This window comes from Scyliorhinus torazame, chromosome 1 (genome assembly GCF_047496885.1).
Source record: "Scyliorhinus torazame isolate Kashiwa2021f chromosome 1, sScyTor2.1, whole genome shotgun sequence".
Taxonomy (NCBI): domain Eukaryota; kingdom Metazoa; phylum Chordata; class Chondrichthyes; order Carcharhiniformes; family Scyliorhinidae; genus Scyliorhinus; species Scyliorhinus torazame.
The window spans coordinates 338,312,305-338,337,321 of record NC_092707.1 but is presented as its reverse complement, the minus strand read 5'-3'; the positions used below and the strand labels follow the sequence as shown (position 1 = coordinate 338,337,321).

At 48.3% G+C, this 25,017-nt stretch overlaps 1 protein-coding gene across 6 annotated transcripts in view; it reads left to right on the top strand.

Moving 5' to 3' along the window:
- LOC140425211 (G patch domain-containing protein 2-like) overlaps nt 1-25,017 on the top strand; it is a 398,136-nt gene that overhangs the window by 369,394 nt on the left and 3,725 nt on the right. The gene's annotated exons all lie outside the window — the stretch shown is intronic.

Sequence of the window (25,017 nt, the reverse complement as noted above, 5' to 3'; positions counted from 1 at the left end):
ATTTGCCACCTCTCAGCCCAGCTCTGCAGCTTATCTATATCCCTCTGTAACCTGCTACATCCTTCCACACTATCGACAACACCACCGACTTTAGTATCGTCTGCAAATTTACTCACCCACCCTTCTGCGCCTTCCTCTAGGTCATTGATAAAAATGACAAACCGCAACGGCCCCAGATCAGATCCTTGTGGTACTCCACTTGTAACTGAACTCCATTCTGAACATTTCCCATCAACCACCACCCTCTGTCTTCTTTCAGCTAGCCAATTTCTGATCCACATCTCTAAATCACCCTCAGTCCCCAGCCTCTGTATTTCCTGCAATAGCCTACCGTGGGGAACCTTATCAAACGCTTTGCTGAAATCCATATACACCACATCAACTGCTCTATCCTCGTCTACCTGTTCAGTCACCTTCTCAAAGAACTCAATAAGGTTTGTGAGGCATGACCTACCCTTCACAAAGCCATGCTGACTATCCCTGATCATATTATTCCTATCTAGATGATTATAAATCTTGTCTCTTATAATCCCCTCCAAGACTTTACCCCCTACAGACGTGAGGCTCGCCGGTCTATAGTTGCCGGGGTTGTCTCTGCTCCCCTTTTTGAACAAAGGGACCACATTTGCTATCCTCCAGTCCTCTGGCACTATTCCTGTAGCCAATGATGACATAAAAATCAAAGCCAAAGGTCCAGCAATCTCTTCCCTGGCCTCCCAGAGAATCCTAGGATAAATCCCATCAGGACCCGGGGACTTATCTATTTTCAGCCTGTCCAGAATTGCCAGCACCTCTTCCCTACATACCTCAATGCCATCTATTCTATTAGCCTGGGTCTCCGCATTCTCCTCTACAACATTTAACCGTTGCAACACAGAACGCCAATTAACCCACCATTAACTTGAACTCTGTAACACTGCAAAGAGAATGAAATTAAAATACAAATCAGTAAAAAGAAAGTTGTAACATTTGTACATTTTCCAGCTGCTCAAACACAGTCCACAGTCTCTCTTCCAGTTCCGCTCTTCACGTCTGTCCCAAGCCTTCTGCCCTCACGAACGCCTCAGCCGCCTCCACTGTCTCAAAATAAAAGTCTTTGGCATTATACGTTACCCTCATCTTCGTCGGGTACACCATACCAAATCGCATCCCCTTCTTGTGCAATGCCGGCTTCACTCGCCCAAACGCCACTCGTCTTTTTGCCAACTCCACCGTCAAGTCCTGGTAGATCCGAACCGCAGTACCATCCCACAGCACCTCAAACTTCTGCTTCGCCCAGCTTAATACCTTCTCCTTCATGCAAAACTTATGGAAGCAGATAATTACTGCCCTTGGCTGCTTATTCACTTTGGGCTTCGGCCCCAAACACCCAATGTGGAGCGTGATCTGACACTGCAATTGCAGAGTATTCTGACCCCTTGACTCCAGCCAGCAAAGCCTTTCCCTCAGTGGACATGCTGTCGCTGCTGGGGGAGGGCGGGATTGGGTTGTCAGTGGGCGGGTCTCCGCTGTCTGCCATTGCCAATGAGAGGTGGTGCGAGTGGCTGCACTGCGTCCCATAAACCTTAAGCTGGTTAATATGGAACCATCCTGATTTTCCATTAGGATATGTGATCTTGTAAACTGAGGGGCTTACTTTGTCAGAGATTGAGTAGGGTCCTGCAAATTTAGGAGAGAGGAAGGAACTAGGACTGTACAGGGAGATCATGACTTGCTGTCAGACTGTATACTCTGCCGCGTGTACTGTCTTCTCAAAGCAGGCCTTACTCTGCTTTTGTCTAGCGCCTAGTCGAATAGCTGCAGCGAGCTGTGCTGCTTTAATATTCCCCAACATGTTTTGGACCGCTTTCTCGTGGGTCAGGGCAGTGACTGTGGGGCTGGTCAAATCAAGTCCAAATAAATACTCGGTACCCTTCATGGGTCGTCTGGTCATGAGGGTATGGAGGGTGTAACCTGTTGAACTCGACACCGTGTTTCTAATGAACATCAGTGCAAATGGGAGCACTGTGTCCCATGTCGTATTATGTTGCTGTACCATCTTCCTAAGTCTTTCGTGTCCGATTCATGCGTTCCACAATGCCGCTGGACTGCGGGTGATTATGTTGCTGTACCATCTTCCTAAGTCTTTAGTGTCCGATTCATGTGTTCCACAATGCCGCTGGACTGCGGGTGATTATGTTGCTGTACCATCTTCCTCAGTCTTTAGTGTCCAATTCATGCGTTCCACAATGCCGCTGGACTGCGGGTGATAGGCAATGTGAAACTTCTGTTTTATGCCAAAAATCGTCATGACATTTTTCATGACTCTGCCTGTGAAGTGCAAACCTTGGTCCGACTCAATACTACGGGGGAGTCCCCATCTAGTGAAAATCTGTTCAGTTAGAATTTTTGCCGTGGCTTTGGCCGTATTTGTTCTTGAAGGGAAAGCTTCTATCCATTTTGTGAATGTGTCGATGATAACCAACACATATTTAAATCTATTTCTGCAGGGGGGGAGAGGACCAATATAGTCTAACTGCAAGTTTGTCCACGGGCCATTTACAGGGTGGGTTGTCCAGGTTGTTCTGTGCGCAAATCAAACAATTCTCAACGTAATGGTTAACCTCGGTTTTTAAATCGGGCCACCAGCAGAGAGGTCAGAGGTGGGCAAGGGTGGATTCTATCCCTTGGTGCCCGTGACCGTCATGGAATTTGCAAATAATCTCATTCCTATCCTGGGTAGAGACCACATAAATATCGTCCTTTAAAACAATTCTCTCATGGATCGTCAAAGAATCTTTAGACTTATCATGTGGAGCTGGGAAGTTTACTTTCAAAATTTCCTTTAGTGTCTCATTTTTTTGTGCTTGGGCTAAGTCTTGAATGTTGGTCTGTGAGACCTGAACCGCGTGTACTGGGACACACTCGGTGGGGGGGGGGGGGGTTTGCCAAAAGTGGCCATGTCGTGAGCCTGCTTTCGCGTTACCGGGTGGGGAGGAACGATGGTGACTTCGAACTTGACTACTCCATATTTTCTACCTTTCGCTGTCTGGAGGAATTGTTTGAGTAATGGCGCTGTGGGTAGGGGTTTTCCGTCAGCGGATATAAATCCTCTAGATTCCCACAGGGGTAGGAATTCTGTCAGGCTGTTGCAGACGCACAAACTGTCTGAATATATTTCTGCTGGGGCCAGGAACGAATCTGGGTGCTGGACGATGTAAGCAATGGCTGCTAACTCAGCTGCCTGCGAACCTAAATGTCCAGGCAACTTTAATGCAATCTCTTCTAAATCGCGTCCCTGCACCTCCTCTACATAAATTCCACATCCTGTGCTTCTTTTTCCATCAAGAACTGTGGAGGAGCCATCTGTAATGATATCTGTCACGGGCAGCACGGTAGCATTGTGATTAGCACAATTGCTTCACAGCTCCAGGGTCCCAGGTTCGATTCCCGGCTTGGGTCACTGTCTGTGCGGAGTCTGCACATTCTCCCCGTGTGTGCGTGCGTTTCCTCCGGGTGCTCCGGTTTCCTCCCACAGTCCAAAGATGTGCGGGTTAGGTGGATTGGCCATGCTAAATTGCCCATAGTGTCCAAAATTGCCCTTAGTGTTGGGTGGGGTTGCTGGATTACGGGGATAGGCTGGAGGTGTGGACCTTGGGAAGGGTGCTCTTTCCAAGAGCCGGTGCAGACTCGATGGACCGAATGGCCTCCTTCGGCACTGTAAATTCTATGATGATCTATGATGATATGCACTCATGCACATAATGAGATACCGACAGGCAGTGACAGACACCCAGTACAGCCAATCAACACTCAGGACAGAACACAACCAATAACCAGGCAGAACACCAGAGGGGGGTTTCCCACTATAAAACACACGAGGCATCAGCACTTTGCCTCTTTCCACTGGTGACAACTGTAGTGACAGCCAGGGTGTATATATCAGTTAGCACCTTCTATATGTGGCTCAGAGCTAGTCTGGTCTAGTTAGTTATAGTTAGCACAGTGAGTTAGATAGTTAGATTAGTGGAGTGTCAACCCACATCAAGCTGTGTGCACTGCTCCAGAAGTTCAATAAAACGTATTGAACTAAGGTCTAAGTTTAGTGTCTACTTTACAGTACAACTGCATCCAGTTGCAGTCCGTGTTACCCCAGGGTGAATAACACGACATGGTACCAGTTGTCTACTTTAGGTGGTTTATCTCGAGTGATTCAGTGAGGACCAGCAAGTGCCTTCCAGTGGCATGGAGAAGATCCAGGCCCCTCCACAGCTTCGGATCTCCGGCAATCTTGGCGACAACTGGCGGGTCTTCAAGCAGAGGCTCCTTCTCTACATTGAGGCCTCAGGCCTCGAAGATGCGTCCGATGCCAGAAAAACGCGCTGCTCCTATCAACTGCGGGGGACCAAGCCATCCAAATTTTCAACTCACTCACTTTGCCGACGGCGAGGACAAGACCAAATTCAATACCGTTTTCGCTAAATTCGACAGTCACTGAAGTCGAAACGAACGAGAGCTTTGAGCGCTATGTCTCCAAGCTACGCCTTCAGGGTAAGGATGAACCTTTCCAATCCTTTATAACTTATCTCCGTATATTAGCGCAGTCCTGCAACTATGGTGACACCGCTGATTCCATCATCAGGGATCAGATCATGTTTGGGGTCCACTCCGACTCTGCGGGGGCAGCTCCTCAAAATAAAAACGTGACCCTGCCAGTCGCAATCGAGACGTGTAAAGTGCATGAACAGGCAGGAAATCGGTACTCCCATTTCAAATCGGCAGAACAGGAACAATTTCCCTCCCACGAGGCAGAGTGTGTATAGGCCAACGCCCGAATGCAGCGCCTCAGTATCGATGAAGACGGCCATTTCACGCACTTTTCCCGGGGTCCGATGCATGCGCACCACGAACGGGAGAACGAAGCGTCCGAAGACCAAACTGCGCAAGTTGCGAACATCGGCTGACCGCATTGCGCATGTGCGACGACGCACGGAGCGTAACGACGTCAACGTCATGACATGCCCGAATTGCGGCACCGCCCACTTAAAGCGGCAATGCCCTGCAAAAGGCAGGCGATGTTTAAATTGTGGGAAGCCTGGACATTATGCAGCCTCGTGCAGGTCTGAACCACCAGTCAAGGGCCAGCGATCCCATTTCCAACGCAAACGCGTTTGATGTGTACAGCAAGGTCTACTGGATTCTGATCCTGGTAGTACTACGGATCCAGAGGACGACTGCCTGGAGTCCCCATATCGTGTGGGCATCATAACTACATGTGAATATGCCTCCTCACATTCAGCAAGACGCCTATCCTCAATGTGGATTCTGTGGACAAATGCGTGCTGTCATACACGTTAACCAATGCAGCATCCAGTTCAAGCTGGACACTGGTGCTTCAACCAATTTCATCTCCCATGCTGATTTTGACCGCATTAAAAAGCAACCCAAAATTCTTCCGCCAGCCTGCCAGCTCCTTGATTATAATGACAATGCCATAACTGCATTAGGATCTTGTCATGTGTTTGTCTCTAACAAGACCATCAATGCCACACTGCGATTCGAAATCGTCAAGCCTGACAAGGCATCCCTGCTTGGTGCCCATGCATGCAAACTACTCAACTTCGTACAGCGAGTCTATGCCGTGTCCTCTTCCAATGTATATCTTCAGGCTGACATTGATGACATCCTGGCGCAATAGTCGGCTGTGTTTAGTGGAATGGGTACGTTGCCATACTGCTACAAGATCTCATTCAGGCCTGATACCAAGCCTGTAATCCATGTACCATGCCGGATGCCGGCTCCTCTGAAGGAACGTTTAAAGGCGCAGCTGCAGGAGCTCCAAGATCAGGGCATAATCTCTAAAGTGACTGAACCGACTGACTGGGTCAGCTCGATGGTCTGTGTGAAGAAGCCCTCAGAAGAGTTGCGAATATGCATAGATCCCAAAGATCTTAACCGGAACATAATGCGGGAATACTACTCTATCTCGAAGCGGGAGGAACTGACCAGTGAGATGGCACACGCCAAATTCTTCACTAAGCTAGATGCATCGTGTGGTTTCTGGCAGATACAACTGGACGAGTCCAGCAGGAAGCTCTGCATGTTCGGAAGGTAGTGTTATAACCGGGTGCCGTTCGGCATTGTTTCAACCTCTGAAACCTTCCACAGGATCATGGAGCAGATGATGGAGGGCATTGAGGGTGTGCGTGTCTACGTAGATGATGTAATCATATGGTCCACGACCCCCGAGGAACACACATCTCGTCTCAAACAAGTCTTTTGACGTGTCCATGCAAAATGCCTCAAGTTGAACAAGGCCAAGGGCTCCTTTGGCATGTCATCCATCAAGTTCTTGGGTGACCAGATATCCCAGCAGGGTGTGCAACCGGATTCGGACAAAGTCAAGGCCATTAACGCCATGAAGACCCCGGAAGACAAAAGGGTGGCACTACGCTTCCTCAGTATGGTAAACTTCTTGGGAAAGTTCATTCCCAACCTGGCATCACACACCACGGCTCTCGGGCATCTGGTGAAGAAGTCCACTGCATTCCAGTGGCTACCCACACATCAAGCAGAGTGGCTCGAGCTAAAGGCAAAGCTCACCACTGCTCCGGTACTAGCATTTTTTGACCCGGACAGGAAGACAAAAATCTCCATGGACGCAAGCCAGGACGGCATTGGTGCGGTGCTCCTCCAGAAGGATGACTCTTCGTCCTGGGCTCCAGTGGCTTAAGCGTCAAGGGCCATGACTCCTACTGAACAGAGGTATGCCCAGATAGAAAAAGAGGTACTGGGCCTCCTAACCGGCATTGTGAAGTTCCATGACTATGTCTACAGTCTACCAACCTTCGCAGTGGAGACTGGCCACAGACCCTTGGTCCATATCATTCATAAGGACTTGAATGACATGACGCCCAGGCTTCAGCGCATTCTCCTTCGACTCCGCAGGTTCGATTTTGAGTTAGTATACACACCAGGCAAGGAGCTAATAATTGCGGATGCCCTGTCACGCTCCATCACCTTGCCCTGTGAACAGGTTGACTTCATCCGACAAGATGAGGTGCAGGTGCAACTGTGTGCCAGCAACCTCCCGGCCTCAGATGAAAGAGTGATCAACATTCGAGAAGAGACTGCCAAGGACCCTCTTCTGCAGCGTGTAATGCACCACCTCGTAAATGTTTGGCAAAAAGGGCAATGCCCTCAGTTCTTTAATGTCAAGGACGCCCTGACAGTCGTCGAGGGGATCCTCCTCAAGCTAGATCGTATCGTTATTCCTCACAGCCTGCAGAGCTTAGTGTTCAAATAAATCCACGAGGGACACCTCGGTGTCGAAAAGTGTAGTGCAGGGCCCTGCAGGCTGTCTATTGGCCTGGAATCAACCAGGACATATCCAACATGGTCCTCAATTGTGCGACCTGCCAGCGTTTCCAGCCTGCTCAGGCGAAAGAAACACTCCAGCAACACAAGATCGTGACCTCTCCGTGGTCCAAGGTGGGAATCAACCTTTTTCATGCCAATGGGCGTGACTATGTGCTCATCATAGATTACTTCTCAAGTTACCCGGAAGTTATGAAGCTGTCGGACCTCACATCAAGGACAGTCATCGAGGCCTGCAAGGAGACATTTGCCAGGCACGGTATTCCACTCACTGTCATGAGTGACAATGGTCCCTGCTTCCACAGCCAAGAGTGGTCCAATTTCGCCAAGCCGTACCAATTCAAGCACATTACCTCAAGCCCACTTTACTCATAGTCCAACGGGAAGGCCGAGAAAGGGGTCCATATAGTGAAGCAACTGCTCTGCAAGGCTGCGGACTCTGCTTCTGACGTCAACCTTGCACTGTTGGCGTACAGGGCAACCCCTCTGTCCACCGGTATGTCTCCAGCACAACTCCTTATGAATGGAGACCTGCGGGCGACTCTTCCGGCCAAACACTTACCAGACCTGGATCACCTCCCAGTGCTGCAAAAGGTGCAGCAACTCCGGAACTGGCAAAAGCTGACGTACGATGCTCATGTTACCGATTTGCCTGTGTTATCTCCGGAAGATGCTGTTCGCATCAAGCTACCTGATGGAGGCTGGTTAGCCCCAGCTGTTGTTGTTTGACAGGCTGCTGATAGAGGCTGGTTAGCCCCAGCTGTTGTTGTTCGACAGGCTGCTCCCAGATCGTTTGTGGTTCGTATGGCTGATGGCTCCATTTTCAGGCGCAACAGAAGGGCAGTACGCAAACTTGCCTGCCCACCACCAAATCTCACCTTTCTAGATGTTGTTATGCCTCCTCCGGACACCTCGCACCACGAGGCCACCAATCTGGCAGCAATCCCGCCTGTCAAGGCGCCGTCGTCCCCACCTCCACCTCTCAGGTGGTCGACAAGGATCCGACGCCAGCCCCAAAGATTGGACTTATAGACATTTATCTTGTAAATATTGTTCTCTATCTGCACTCTAGACCCCTTTCATGTACATATTCATTCACTCGCCATTTAATGTAAATAGTTGTACATGTACATTCAGTCGCATATGCTCTAAGCAACCGACAAATTAGTTTTTTTTTAAAAGGGGGGGAATGTCATGATATGCACTCATGCACATAATGAGATACAGACAGGCAGTGACAGACACCCAGTACAGCCAATCAACACACAAGACAGAACACAACCAATAACCAGGCAGAACACCAGAGGGGGGTTTCCCACTATAAAACACACGAGGCATCAGCACTCTGCCTCTTTCCACTGGTGACAACTGTAGTGACAGTCCAGGTGTATATATCAGTTCGCACCTTCTACATGTGGCTCAGAACTAGTCTGGTCTAGTTAGTTATAGTTAGCACACTTAGATTAGTAGAGTGTCAACCCACAGCAAGCTGTGTGCACTGCTCCAGAAGTTCAATAAAACGTATTGAACTAACGTCTAAGTTTAGTGTCTACTTTACAGTACAACTGCATCCAGTTGCAGTCTGTGTTACCCCAGGGTGAATAACACGACACCATCTACATAAATTTTCGAAGCTTTGTCTGTGGACTGGATCGTCTGTGGCTGGATGCCTGTCTTTTTCAGTACCGACTTAGGAACAAAGGGGCCTGTGCTGTGCTTGGGTGCAATGATCTCGCACTCATGTGGGGTTCCTGCATAGTGTAAATTATCAGCCAGAAACGTGTGCGTTTTTGTTCATTTTACGGTAATGTCGCGTCCTTGTAGGAGTAGGGTCCAGCGCGCTGCTCGAATTTGGCTTACTGTGCCGTCTTTTAGTCTACCGTCTAATAAAAGCTATGTCGGGGTGTGCTCGGTCAGAATGGTTACGGGGTTGAGTCCTGTTGTGTACGACAAGTACTGTACCGCCCAGAAAACTGCTAGCAGGTGCCTTTCGCAGGCTGAAAATCCCTGCTCTACTGGATCTAAAACTCGTGAGGCATAGGCTACAGGTCCTAAACGATCGTGGCTTTCCTGTAGGAGTACGGCCGAAAGGGTTCGGTCGGTGGTCGCTACCTCTATCGCGTAGGTGGATCTGTGGAAGCCATTTCCATGGGGCCTGTTTCTTAAGGAGCTCGGAAAGTGGGGCTGCTTTTGTGGCGAAACCGTCTGTGGTTCCTGCAGTAACCGACCAGTCCTAAAAATGACTGGAGTGCTGTAAACATTTTGGGCAATTTTATAATCAAAGCTATCCGTTTCTGTTCTATTTCACGCTTACCATGCGTGATGACCGTACCTAAATAAGTGACTTTTCCCTGGAGAATTTGGGCCTTCTTGGGGTTAATTTTGCATCCAATTTCTTTGAGGAGTCCTAATAATTCCGAAAGAAGTGAAATGTGCTCTTCCTTGGTGTCAGTCTGTAGGAACAAGTCATCCACATACTGAACAAGGCATTCAGGTCAGGAAACTTTTGATAAGCCGTTCGCCAATTGTCTGTGAAAAATGGAGGGGGAGTTGTGGAAGGCATGTCCACGTGTACTGCTGTCCCTGGAAAGTGAACGCAAATTTGTACTGGCCCGCTTTGTCCAGTGGAATGGACCAAAAGCCATTGTTAATGTCCAAAACCGTGAAAAATTTTGACTGGAGCCCCTTTTTTAACATGGTCTCGGGGCTCGTGGCAACGGTGGGGGCTGCTAACGGAGTTACTTTGTTTAATTCCCTATAATCGATGGTTAGTCGCCATAAACCATCTGGTTTCCGTACGGGCCAAATCGGGGCATTGTTCGTTGATGCTACGGGCTGAATCACTCCTTGGTTCAATAAACTCTGGATTACTTTGGCTATCTCTCCCTTGGCTTGCTGGGGAAAGCCGTATTGTTTCTGGGGCTTAGGATCGGGACCTGTAATGTTAACCACTCCTGGAATTTTGCCGCAGTCGTGCTTGTGCTGGGCAAACGATGCTTTATGTCTTTTCAAGACTTCTCTAACCGTTTTATCTGTGGTAATGGTTTGAGGATCAAACCAGTACTCTCCCACTGAGCTAATCCTGTGTGCGTAGTCTCCTACTGTGAGTGTGGCGGGGGCTTGTGCTGCTCTTGCCATTTTCCACACACATTTATTTAAGGGGTCGAAAGAAAGGTTGTGTGCACTCATAAAATCTATTCCCAAGATGTGTTCTGCTGTCTGAGGTAAATCTACTAAAATGACCGAGTGTTTCGTTTTAATGTTACCGATCTGGATATCCACAGGGCTGTAATGTGTCCCTGCTGGAGGTGACCTGTAAAGCCACGAAGGGTAATGGTGTCTGTAGTGGGCCATATACCTCGCTGGTACATCGTGGAGGACTTTAACGTGGTTCGGGACCCTCCTGTGTCCCAAAGGAACTCTACTGGTTGTCCCCGGACTGTGCCTGCAACTACCGGTCTTCCGGACTTATCCCAAAGGGTATCGCAGACCCAGATTGGGGAGCACGAACACCGTCAATCGGTGCCGTTTATGGCCAAATTATCTGCTCGGGCGCTAACGCTGTGGATGGGTCTGGCATTGTTTCTAGGGGGGGCATTTGTTGGCTGATGCCGTTGCTGTTTCGGGGGGGCATTGCATTCTCGGGCGTAATGTCCCTCGTGTCCACAATCGTAGCATCCCTGCGCTTTAGGGTGCTGTGTGTTACTTCTGCCTTCATTTACCCATGTGAACCCTTACTGGATTCATGGTGGCGTCTACTCTTTCTTGGTCTGTCTTTCTCTGTAGGGATTGTTCCCAAGCTCTCGATAATCGCTTCAGTACCCACACTTCATTGTGTGCCGGGTCTGAGTGGTCGTAGTTGGCACATGCCTTTTGTCCTGCCTCCGTAGCATGGGATACTACAATACGGGTCCATTTGGCAGTATTGTCTACCGATAACTGGGCGTGGGCTAACTCACCGAATACAGCGGTAAAGTGGATCCAGAGGCGTCCAGCAAATGCTGTTGGATTCTCTCCCTTTTTCTGTCTGCACCGGTTGAGTCCTTCTACCGGACCTCCTCTAAAGTAGCGAATGCCGTCTAAAATGGCTGTTTTCATATCTTGGAGGCTACCTCCTCCTACATTTTGTGGGTCGGGAAGGGCTGAACTAACCGACGGGTCTAGGCTCATCGCTATGAGCTTTACTTCTTCCAGCTCATCCAGACCGTACGCGAGGGTCTGTTGCCTAACTCATTCGAAAAAGTGCTGTGGGTCTGACGTGGGGTGAAAAGTCTCAATTTTATCGCGGGCATCTCTTAACTGGGTGATGGTTAATGGGGTGGTGTACACAAGATCGGGTGGGTCTTCTGTTGTGACTGCACTGCGTGGTGATGGGAATCATTGGGTTGGGTGCTGCCTGTGCAGTCGGTTGTGCGGGTGCTTTCCTTTTTGGGGCCTGGGGGCTCTGTTCTGACTTTCTGTCTCGTTCACAAATCAATGGGCCGTTTCACTAAGTTCCTGCCAATCGGGGCCATCTTTCTGATCTAACTGTGGGCCAAAGATATCTCTGAACCCATTCTGAACGGATAGCGGTGATTGCAATCATGCAATTTGCTGCCTGGCACTGGGCATGATCCACCGAACGCTGCCTCTGTTCCATGGTGGAACTGTGGAGTGCTCGGAGGGCTGCCTTCAAATCCTCACATTGTTTCCTCAACTGTTCTACTTGGTTCCCTGTTTCCTCTCTTACCAACACCGCACGTTGCGTGCCCTGGTAGGCCTTATCGTATTGAATCTGAAAGCTGCTGAGGTGGGCGAGACAAGATTGGTGTGCCCTCTTGACATCATCCATCTCCTTGTCCTTCGCTGCTAGCTGCTCTCTCAATTGCTCATTTAATCTCTCACACTCGCTAATGTTTCCCTCTCTACTCCTCTCTTTCTCCTCAAGCTGTCTACGGGGCGTCCTCACGACCTCCTCTGAGCCTCGCAATTGTGCCAAGCAGGACACGATTGCCATCGGCTTACGAACCTTACTCAAATTCTATTTGTGGATCTCGGTCAGGCTGTCCCACCAAGTTTGTCCTATGCTGCCAGGACCTGTTTCCGCATTCGTGCAAAATTCCAACCATAGGGGCCATCCTTTCCCCTTTAGGTATTTCCTAATCACTTCCTCCCATATGGGACACTGTTCTGCTCTGTTGGTCGCTGCGATCTCGGGTTCTTGTGGATGCATAAGACGTTCCATTGCCTTCATTGCCATCCCTACAATTATCTCTGTTTCTACCGGGAATTTGGAACGAGGGGGAATAAAGCGGTGGTGCAAACACAGGTACGGCTCAAGCTTTTTCCCGGTTTACGCAACTCCCGAAAGTTTCACGCAACAAAATCTATCGAGGTTACCGTATATCCCTTTGTTAGTACACTTGCAAATTACACACTTCCGAATTTTGGAGGTTTGACCGATACTGGTTTCACTTGTGGTTTCTTTTACATTGCCAATTTGGATTTCTAATTCAAACGCTTTTTGGGTTCTCTCGGAGTGACACGGTCACTTCTGAGTCACCAATAACTGTTACCTTTTTTTACCTACTGTAAATATGGCAGTCAGTGAGGTTGCCCGCCTTTCTTAGGTATCTATACTATATTGCTCAGAGTCGCCAGGTATCAAATGATACCACCACAAGGTTCAACCGGCTATCGATCAAAGAGCCAAACACCAGTTAGTTAGTTCAAGGTCAAGGGTACTTTATTTACACACACAATTAATCATGCAACATAAACTAGTTAAACTACACCTATCGACTATGACAACCTGTACTTAACTTCAGGCACCCGGCTTAGGTCAGAGGAACAGTGGCCGTTGTTCAATTCTGGATCTATCGGGTCTGTAGAAGTAACTGCTGCTCAGCTGGGCTCATCCGTCTGGTAGCGGGCGTTGAACTTGAACTTGCTTCTGGTGGTGCTGCACCTGGAAGTAAACGTTGCCGGAGCGCCAGGTCCAAGAGAGGCCGAACACATGGTGGTCTCTCTCTTTATCCTTGGGGGTTTTCGTGCTCTTTTGGGCGGTCCTTCAGTTTGAACCCCACTAATTGGGTAATTCCTGATCACTGTTCGATTCGAACCAATAAAGGGGCTGGTGCCTTGAAGGCTGGGCGTGCCCCAAGCGGTCATTGACCCTGTTGGTTACGCTTCCCGAGTACAGGGAGTGGCGCCGAAATGCCTGGGGTTTTCTCAGTCGCACAAGTACCAGTCCTTTGTCTGGCGGAGATGGGCCATCAAAATGCTAATCGGTTGGGGGTTTCGATACCGTCTGGATTCCTCACTCGCAAATTTACATTCAGGCTCTGAGCCTGCCTGAATCTTGCATTGTCCATTTTTCCCGCTATGCTTTGCGACCTTCCCTGTTCCTGGTTGTAAGTGGCCGTCCCAGATGGCTCCAAAGGGAGAGTCGTTGAGGAGTCTAGTAGCTGTGGGGAAGAAGCTGTTCCTATGTCTTGATGTGCGGGTCTTCAGACTTCTGTATCTTCTGCCTGATGGAAAAATCTGGAAGAGGGCAAAGCCTGGGTGTGATTGGTCTCTAACAATGCTGTCTGCCTTCCTGAGGCAGCGGGAGGTGTAAGCAGAATAAATGGGAAGATGGTAAGCTTGTGTGATGCGTTGGGCTCTGCAGTTTCTTGCGATCTTGGGCCGAGCAGTTGCCATACCAAGCTGTAATGCAACCAGATGGGATGCTCTCTATGGTACATCTGTAGAAGTTTGAGAGTCGATGCAGATATGCCGAATTTCATTAGCTTTCCATAGGAAGTACAGACGTTGTTGGGTTTTCTTGACTGTTGCATCAATGTGAGTGGACCAGGACAGACTGTTGGTGATGGTGATCCCCAGGAACTTAAAGCTAGCGACCATCTCCACTTCGGAGATGGGGCGGGGGTGTCGTACTACGCTTCCTGAAGTCGATGATCAGTTCCTTGGTCTTTCCAATATTTAGTGAGATGTTGTTTTCGGTACACCATGCAACCAAGTGATCTATCTCCCTTCTGTAGTCTGATTCGTTGTTGTTTGAGATACAACCCACCAGTCTTATCATCTGCAAACTTATAGATTGAATTGGAGTTGAATCTTGCCACACAGTCGTGTGTTTATAGGGAGTACAGTCGAAGACTGAGCACACATCCTTGCGGGGCCTGGTGTTGAGGTCTATTGTGGAGGAGGTACTGTTACCTATTCTGACAGACCGGTCTGTTGGTGAGGAAGTCCAGGATCCAGCTGCACAGAGAGGGGTCAGGTCCAAGATTGCAGAGTTTGGTTATTAGTCTTGTCAGGATAATGGTGTTGAAGGCGGACCTGTAGTCTATGAATAGCAGTCTGACGTAGGTGTCCTTGTTGTCGAGATGTTCGAGTATTGATTGTAGGGCCAGAGAGATAGCATCTGCCGTGGATCGATTGCCGCGGTAGGCGAACTGCAATGGATCGACACCGTCTGGGAGGCTGACGTTGATCCGTCTTATGACTAGCTGCTCGAAGCATTTCATGATAACAGACGTCAGGGCCTCCCGCCGGTAGTCATTGAGGCATGCTACCTTCTACTTTGGTACTGGTATTATGGTGGTCTTCTTGAAGCAGGTGGGGACCCGTGCAGAGAAGTGAGGTGTTGAAGATATCTGCGAATACACTCACCAGCTGGTCAGTGCAGGCTCTGAGTGCTGTCCCAAGGACTCAGCCAGGTTTACTTTCAAGAAGGCAGCTCTTGCGTCCGAGGCTGTAATAGTGGGTATGGGTGTGTCCAGGGCTGTTGAGGCAGGTGGCACTGATGTATTGGTTGACTGTTCAAAGCGGGCATAGAACTTGTTCAGTTCATCAGGGAGGGATGTTCCAGCCCCAGAGATTCTGCCTGGCCTTGCTTTGTAGCCTGTGATCGCATGTAAGCCCTGCCATAGACGTCGTAGGTTTGTGTCGTTGGCCTGGGACTCTAGTTTGATCCGGTATTGTCTTTTAGCGTCTCTGATGACTTTCCGTAGGTCGTACCTGGATTTCTCAGATAGGTCAGGGTCATCAGACTTGACGCCTCCGTCCGGAACTTCAGTTGGTAGTGGACCCTTTGGTTGAGCCAGGGTTTCCGATTGGGCACCACCCGTATTGTCTTCTTTGGTACACAGTCCTCGACACACTTACTGATTAAGTCATAGAATTTACAGTGTAGAAGGAGGCCATTCGATCCATTGAGTCTGCACGGTCCTTGGAACGAGCACCCGACTTAAGCCCAGGCCTCCACCCTACCCCCGTAACCCCACCCAACCTTTTCTGGACACTAAGGGCAATTTATCATGGCCAATCCACCTAACCCGCACATCTTTGGACTGCAGGAGGAAACCAGAGCACCCGGAGGAAACTCACGCACACACGGGGAGAACTTGCAGACTCCGCACAGACAGTGACCCAAGCCGGGAATCGAACCTGGGACCCTGGAACGGCGAAGCAACTGTGCTAACCACTGTGCTACCGTGTGACGGTGGTTGTGTACTCGTCCAGGTTAGCTGCCGCGGCCTTGAATATGGTCCAGTCCGCAGACTCCAAGCAATCGCGGAGAGTGTCCTCTGATGCCTCGGACCAGCACTGCACGGTTTTCTTGACTGGTTCAGCACGCTCGAGTTGCTATTTGTAAGCCGGAAGTAGGATTAGCCAAAATGTGGTTGGGGAATGGAGCGGTAGGCACCTTTGATGCTCTTGTCGCAGTGGTCCAGGATGTTTGCACCTCTGGTGGGACGGGAGGTATGTTGATGGAGTTTGGGTAGAACCTTCCTGAGGTTGGCCTGGTTGAAGTCTCCAACCACGATTGTCAGGGCTTCAGGGTGATTTGTTTCTTGGTTGTTGATGGTGGAGTGCAGTTTGTCAAGTGCTTTCTTCACTTCCACCTGGGGTGGTATGTAGACTGCTGTGCTGAGTACACAGGTGAATTCACGTAGGAGGTAGAAGACACTTCACGGTCAGGTATTCTAGGCCTGGGATGCAGTGTCACGTTAGGGATACCACATCCGAGAAGCAGGAGGTGTTGATGGGGAGGCAAAAAGGCCCACCCTTCGACTTGCCTGAGGTCATCGTGCAGTCCATCCGATGGATTGAGAAGCCTTTGGCTTGGATGGGGCAGTCTGGTGTGGCCGGAGTAAGCCATGTCTCGGTGAGGTAGAGCACACAGCAGCTTCCCTCTGGGAGATAAGTCTAGCGTTGAGGTCATCCAGCTTGTTCTCAATCGCTTGAACGTTCACCTGGAGTATGCTGGGGAGAGGGGTCTTGAAGCCACGTAATTTAAGTTTCACCTTCAGACCGGTGCGTTTTCCCCGCTTCCTGTGTCGGCAGTTGGGTGGGAGGGCTGGATTTCCGTAAGGTAGGTGGTTACCTACCTTCGGTGATTAGGCTACTAATTAAATTTGGCTTATTATTCATAACTAAACCTAATATTGCCTGTCCCCTTGTTGCAGCCAGAACATATTGCTGCAGGAAACTTTCCCGGACACATTCTAAAATTCACTGGATGGGATTCTCCGTTTCTGCAGTTAAGTACCGACTCGAACGGAGAATCCGCGGGAGGTTTGCATCAAAAGATTCGTCGCAAACCCCTCACCGATTCCGGTACCGGTGAGGGGCTAGCACCGGCACCGCGTGAAACACTCGCCGATCGCGCGAGAATGGCCGGGTTCCGGGCCACGCATGCACACGGCTGACGACCTGCAACGGTCGCGCCGTACAACATGGCACCGGCTGTGTGGGGACAAAATCCACCTTCCGCGACCCCACAGCCCACCCAACCTTTGCAGAAGCTTCCCCGGCCAGCGGCACGGATCCCGGGCGAGTGTGGCGACACTGGACACAGTCCGCAGCGCCACGCTGGGTTCACGATTTGTGTGCCACACGTGTCCCATGCCGTCGGGAACTCGGCCCATCGGGAGCGGAACATCGCGAGTGGGCCGGCTGATCATAATCTTCAATTTGCAGGGCAAAATCCTTTCGAGCCGGTTAGAGATGTCCCTCACCCTGTCACTGGGTAGGCAATATACCATATGGGACTCTCGGTCCTGCTTACAAAGGATGCTATCAGCTCCACTAATTATGAAATTCCCTACCACTACTACTTGCCCTTTTGCTCCCCCTGCTTGAATGGCTTCCTGTGCCATGGTGCAGTGGTCAGCTTGCTTGTCCTCCCTACTGTCCTTTTCCTCATCCACACAGGGAGCATATACCTTGTACCTGTTGGGACAAGGTCAAGAGCAGAGGCTCCTCCCTTTCTGAATTCAGGATCCCTCTAGCTGCCTCACTTGCAGTCCCACCCTGCTGTCCCTGACCACTGGCCGAATTTTAGATGCTTTATCTACGGGGTGTCATTGTTTCCTGAGACAAAGCGTCCAGTAGCTCTCCCCCTCCTTGATGTGCTGCAGTGACCGAACTCTGAGCCGGAATTCCTCGAATTGCAAACACTTGCTGCAGATGTGGTCACTGCAGCTCGCAATGGGATCTACCAGCTCCCACATCATGCAACTACAGCTCATTGCCTGCCCAGCCATCTCTACTTTACTTAGTTAGTCTTTCATTTCTTTTCAAACTTAGGCAGGTCACAGTTTCCCTGTGATGTCACTTTTTTCAGATTTTTTTTAGCCGCAGCGAAATCCCCGAGGTAAGTTTTTTTTAATACTCACAACTCCAATACTCCGTACCTCTGGGTCTGCCCCAGCTCCACTCCCCGGTAACTAGTCCGCGAATTCTTGAGGTAAATTTTTTAAACTCTCAATTCCAATACTCCGCCCCTCTGGGTCTGCCGCAACTCCACTCCCCAGTAACTTAATCCCCGGGGTAAATTTTTTATACTAACAGCTCCGATACTCCACCCCCTCCAATTCCTGGATTATCTGGCCATTTATCAAATTTATGACTATAACGACACTCAAGGGCTTTCCCTCACTGCAAAATACCTTGGTATGTTCCAAGATCATGAAACATACTTTAGAAATGCAAGTATTTCTTTCAATTCTTGATATATAATGGGCCGTAACTTCCCTCCAGCGGTTGTAAAATGATGGCCCACTGGAATTACAACAGTTTAAAGTGCACTGGCCTCTCTTCAAAACTGCGTTCAAACCTCCGTTGGCTGAAGTTGCTTGGGACATACGAATTAATTACTGCAGGCCCCAATACAATGCAATGCCGGCAGGCTCAGAGAGGACATTCCCCTTTTTTACTGCACTGGCTGTCGAAAAGCCGGTAAGTTTAAAAGGCTCAGTGAAATTGGGTCCAGGGAGAAGCTAAGTGTCCAGGTAAGTGGACAGGAATTGGCTCGTCGGGGCGAATGATGGAGGCTCAGTTAAGATGGGGGTGGGGGGGTGGGGTCGAATCAGATGCGGGGGGGGGGGGGGGGTTGAATTCATGGGGAGGGGCCATGTCAGATGGGTATGGGGCTGCTCAGGTTGCATGGGGGGAGGGGGAGCATTGTTGGGTGGGGTGGGAGGAAATGGGTCGGGGCTGGGCGGGCAGGAGAGGTTGGGTCATCTAGGGTCTGGGAATGTTTTGGATTGGGTTGAGTTGGGGGGGGGTGGGGTACGGGTTTGGTTGGATACGGGGCAGGGAGGGGTCAGAGTCCCATTGGAGGGGGTGGTCGGGAATACTCTGCGGGGGGGGGTGGTCTAGAGTGTGGGGGTTGCCCCGTGTGGGGCTGGATCTAGGTGTTTTAATAGTTATGTGAAGTTCAATGTAGTTTTATTTCTTGCTCTTTTGGAGTAACTATTGGCGTAAAACTCCGAATAATTATCTCTAAAAGCTAGTGATTCGAAACAAACTTATTGGTCTATACCTGGTGTTGTCATGGTGTAAAACTAGCACAATCATCCAAAGTTAGCAATTTAAATCAATTTTTTGGAAGGCTCCCAGTGCAGTGCAATTGTCCAGGGCAAGTAACTCTTCGGGACGAACCTGACGTAAACCTTTACCTGGGATCTTCCAAGTGGGATTCCTCAGCGCATCATTGGGGTTACCCCCAAATCCAAAGCTGGGGAGCCAGAAAGTTATGAGTCAATGTATTATAAAAACTTCCCTTTTCTCTTAATTATACTAAAATTATTCTCTCTTGCAAGAGCAGTGGGACAGAAAATAATCCTGTCTAAGATAAACGGATATTGGAAACAATACTATGTATTGCTTTGCAAATATGGGCATGATCCACCCTGCTTAATGTACAGTTGATTTGTTTTCCACATGTTGATCCAAAATCAGCACTGCTGTTAAATCACGATTTGTGATATTAATTGTCACCCCACTCTTCAAATACCTTCATCTACAGGAAAGTGGAGTTAAGGCCACAATCAGATCGGCCCTGATCTTATTGAATGGTGAACAGGCTGCAAGGGTCAAATGGTCTACTCTTGTAAGTTCTTATGCCATGTCACAAGTAACATGCTCCAAGTCCTTTGTCAATGCCTCTTTTGGGAAAGACATCGGGGATGGATTCTCCACAGCCCTGCGGCGAAATCATGTTTGGCACGGGGGCGAAGAATTGACGCTCCCAACCGGCGCCGCTCCGGTAATTCTCTGAGGCCCGGAGAATCGCTCGTCCGTGAATCATGCCACACGGCTGGGGGGCCATTGCCAGAGGCCCTCCCAGCGATATTCCGATCTCGACCGGCTGATTTCCCGATGGCGTGGTTCTAACCACATATGGCCGATAGGGACTCTCGCGCGGCGGCTGCGGACTCAGTCCGCAGCCGCCCTGGTGGGGGGCAGGAGCATCCAGCACGGCAGGGGGCCTTATGGGCAGCCAGGGCAGCGAATGGGCGGGTCGGATGAAGCAGCTCGGGTCAATCGGGGGGGGGGGGGGGGGGGGGCCTTGTTTCTTCGTGATAGTCCGCGGTCCGAGTCCGCCATGGCGCTCGGCACGGCCGCTGGAGGCCGTCGTCATGCGCGGACTCGGAACCGGAAGAGCTGGGGCCCGTATCCGCAGCCAATGCTGCATGAGCTCCCCGGTTCCCTGCTAGCCCCCTGCAGGTAAGTGAATCGAGTTTTTTTTGCAGGAAACTGGGGAGTGAAACGCCAGCATTTTTACGCCGGCGTGGGGACATAGCCCCTTTATTGGAGAATCCAGCCCCACATGTGCACAAGAGAAATCCATGGAATAGATTTTGATTTTGGCTGACCACAGGGTGGGGCAATCAAGCCAATTGCTCAAGAAGTCAGAATTAGCCCAACCAATTTTGAACGTCACAAAAAGGAAATGTGCTTTATTTGCACAGTGACTTGGTCAGAGCCGATGTGGGGGACTGAGTTCAGGTTTGAGCTCTAATCCTCAGGAAAGATATTTTGGAACCGTTTTCAAGTTTTATTTATGTGGCTTGTATGCCCTTAAAATTAGATAGCTGAGGAATTAACTAATTAAGATATTTATAAAGGTAAAATTATTTGATTGGGCAGTTTCAGAGAAACCATTTTTTCTGGTAGGGGACATTACCTTAAAGTTAGAGATCAGCTAATTAGGAGTGAAATCAGGGAACCACCCAAAGAGTAGTGGAAATTTAAAATGCAGTCCACCAAAAGATTAGGATGCAATGTCATTTGAAACTTCCCAGACTGAGATTGATATGTTGTTGTTACCAAGGAATATGGATCAGATTTGGCTAAATGGGTATTGATCAGCCACGATCTTAATTTTATGGCAAAATAGACTTGAATGACGTATCATTGTTTCTGTCTTCCTATCGGTTACTGTACCTCTTTGAAGGCAGCAATTGCAACCAAATCTAAGTTGTTTCTGTTGGCTAGAGGCATCTATGGGAACCTGATGTATTCCTGTACCTTGACAGAGAGGGCATCCATGACCTTTTCGGTATAACCATAGAACTCCAGTTGACTGAGGTGCACATGTCCCCAACTAAAGCCTGAAATGCACCTGTGGCATAAAGATTTAGGGCAACAAATGCTTTAACAGCCACTGGCAAGGTATGACCAGCTGGAATAGATGACTGTATGTCATCTTATAAGTGACTGAACAAGTCTTTGGGCTCTGGTCTGCACACACTGCACTTCTGAAAACTGTAGGTAGGTCATTTGGGATCTCTGTGCAGGGCACGAGCCTGTGATCAGCTTAGTTCAAATCTATCTCCTTCCATAATGGCTGAACAATCTTTCCACTTCTGATGTGCAATTTAGACTGGGGGAATTGGACATGAATTGCACCATCTATGACTACTTTATCCATTTTAATTAAAATACAATTTATCTACATTTCATAAACCTGTAGGTATAAACAATTCTATTGTTGTGCAGTGATGAATGTCGTTCAATTTTAAAAATATTTAATTAAGTCTTGAGGCAAAAAAACAAAGGAAGACGGGGGAAAAATACTTTATCAGGTCCATCTGCAAACAGATCTAATATTATTAAAATTATGATTTAACGTTGATGCTTAAACCAATGTATTGAAAATCATTCAACTAATTTTACATTAAGTAGAATATATAATTTGCATTTGTGTGACGAGCATAAGTGGTACTATTTCAATATCCATTCACTTTAGAAAGCTGTCACTCTCGAAATGAACCTGATCTCATTTGCTTTGCAACAACTGAACATGAGGGATCTGGCATGCCTATTGTGCGGACATTTATTTTCCCCTACTGCCTAGAAACTTGCCCGCTTGTTGAATGACCAGTATTTTACTTTCAAAGGGATTGCCTGGACATTTATTCTTCTGCCTTGTAAGGAAATCCATGGTTAAATGCTCTGTGAAATTCAATATAGCCCGTCATTTATATTTGATATCGAAACATTTACCTGCACTTTAATATATCTAGTCGTCTTAAAGGTGAAATTTGGTTAAAGACTAGTTTATATTTATTCAAAGTAAAAGCTTGACAGAACACATTCTCATCATCCATTCATGGATCTTTATAAAACACTGTCAGAAATGGTCTCGGCCTGTTTTGACAATAGAAGGACAGGTATAGCTATATTGCTTTACCTGAAACAGGTTTTCATAGTAGTAACTGTGACAGAGATAAAAACAAAACCATTAGAATAATTTTCCGTCTGATAGGATATTGTGTAATAACTGTGTTTCATCCGTGCATTAAGCTGTTATAACATCAGAGGGTGATTAAGCAGATGTCTAGCTTCTGGCAGCTGCAGACCTATGATCTGGCATTCAGTTTATAGTCTGATGGAGAAAAGAATGAACTGTGCTTGTCTGGAAAACAGAGCTAAATGGTTTTGTTTTGGTGCATTTTTAAACAAACTAGTTATATACATAGGCCTGATTTAATTTTGAGCAAATATGCAGCCATTCAAATGAATTGAAAAAATGTAATTGAAATATTGCATAACTAAATTATTTTTCAAATCATTTTTTGCTGTTAATATTTTGCTTAAATATCACATTTTGTTATATTGTGTGCTGCGATATTATGCATGAAGGCTGTTTGCTATTTGAAGGTTTACGACCAGTCCTGCTTAGAAATTAATTTTAGAACAGCATTGTTAGGCTATACCTAGACAAGTACATGCTGTGTTACCTGCTTCAAAACCTTATAATCACAGATACCTGCATCACACTCCAAACTATGAGTTACATTGATGAGACATCAGTTGGTGGACTGTGCTGAAACTACAATTTCCACAAATGAAAGACTTCAAAGCAGCTTTGTGCAGTCACTGTGCCTTTTTGTTGGACTTAACTGATCCTGGATGTGAGTAAAGAAGGTTCGGCAGAAGAGGGGCGAATTAAGAAGTTAGGAAACAATTGCGCTAGGGGGTGTGGTTTACATCTGATGCATTTTCTGTATCAGAAAGCACTTTTTTGATGATCAGAATCTGATTTTTTTGTCAAATGTTTTTGGGAACAATCTTGGGGCAAAGGAGATCAAAGGATATGGGGGAAAGTGGGATTCGGCAATTGAGTTGGATGATCAGCCATGATCATAATGAATGGTGGAGTGGGCTTGAAGGACCGAACGGCTTCCTCCTGCTCCTATTTTTTCTATGTTTCTAATCTAAGTACACAGGTGGCTCCCTTGATGATCTTAAACCATGCAGACTTGAATAATCCCTGGCTCTTTTGGCTGAGTATGTGTTCAAGCTGTTCAAAATCATGAGAAATCTGGTTGGAGTGGATAGGGAGAAACTTTTCCTTGGTGGAGGGGTAGAAGGTCAGTGGACACTGATTTGACAATCATATTTTAAAAACTTGTTCATGGGAGATTGCCTTCGCTGGCTAGGCCAGCATTTATTGACCACCCCTAACTGCCCTTGAAAAGGTGGTGGTGAGCTGCCTTCATGAACTGCTGAAGTCCATGTGGTATAGGTACACACAGTGTTGTTGGAGAGGGAGTTCTAGGATTTCTGACCCAGTGACAGTGAAGGAACAGTAAACTATTTCCAAGTCAAGATGGTGAGTGGCTTAGAGGAGAACTTGCAGGTGGTGGTGTTCCCATGTGTCCGCTGACATTGTTCTTCTAGATGGTAGTGGCCATGGGCCTGGAAGGTGCTGTTGAAGGAGATTTGGTGAATTCCTGGTGTGCATCTTGTAGATGGTATTCACTGCTACCACTGTGCATCAGTGGTTGGGGGTTGACATTTTGTGGATGTGGTGTCAATCAAGAGGGATGGATGGTGTTGAGCTTCTTTAAGAGTACCCAATTATTTTTTTTCCAATTAAGGGGCAATTTATTGTGGCCAATCCACCTAACCTGCACATCTTTGGGTTGTGGGGGCGAAACCCATGCAGACACAGGGAGACTGTGCAAATTCCACACGGATAGTGACCCGGGGCCGGGATTGAACCCGGGTCCTCAGCGCCGTAGGCAGCAGTGCAAACCATCCTGCCGCCCAGTGTTGAGCTTCTTGAGTGTTGTTGGATCTGCACTCATCTAGGCAAGTGGAGAGTATTCCATCACACTCCTGGCTTGTGCATTGTACATGGTGGACTGGCTTTGGGGAGTCAGGAGGTGAGTTACCCACTGCAGGATTCCGAGCATTTCACCTGCACTTGTAGCCGCAACATTTAAATGTCTAGTCCCATTCAGTTTATAGTCAATGGTAATTCCTGAGTGTTTTGATCGGGGATATCAAGAGGGACTTTATTGTGCAACACAGTGTTTGGTTCTGAAGTGTACTGCCTGGGAATATGGTGGGGCTGCATTCAGATCACGGCTTTTGATTGCACCCACTACGGGACTGGAAATTCCTGGCTGAAGTCAATGGACCTTAGACTGGTTCGTCAAATTTTCTATCCTGCCCGCCACGGACTGGACCAAAAAACCCTGGCCATAGTCACTTAGAATTTCTTTACTATTTTGTACATCAGATTTTGATAAAGAAAAATGTCTGTGAAATGCCAAATGTTAATTACACCTAATCCATGTTCCCTTTATTATCGACAAACCTATGGAGCTTTAAACAAAGATATTCATCTCTTTTGCTCCCTGGTGAAAATGAAATACATCTTTCACTCCAAAATGTTATTGTCTGTTCCCCACATGACAACAGCGGCTGTAATTTAAAAGAGCTTCAGGCGGGTTTCTCCGGTCCGCCAGCCACTTACCTCCCGGTGGCGGGAGGCGCCATGTCGTTCTCTGGTGGCGGGATTCTCTGGTCCCGCCACTGTCAATGGAAATTCCTATTGAAGCCATTCCATGCCGCCGGGAATCTGCGGGA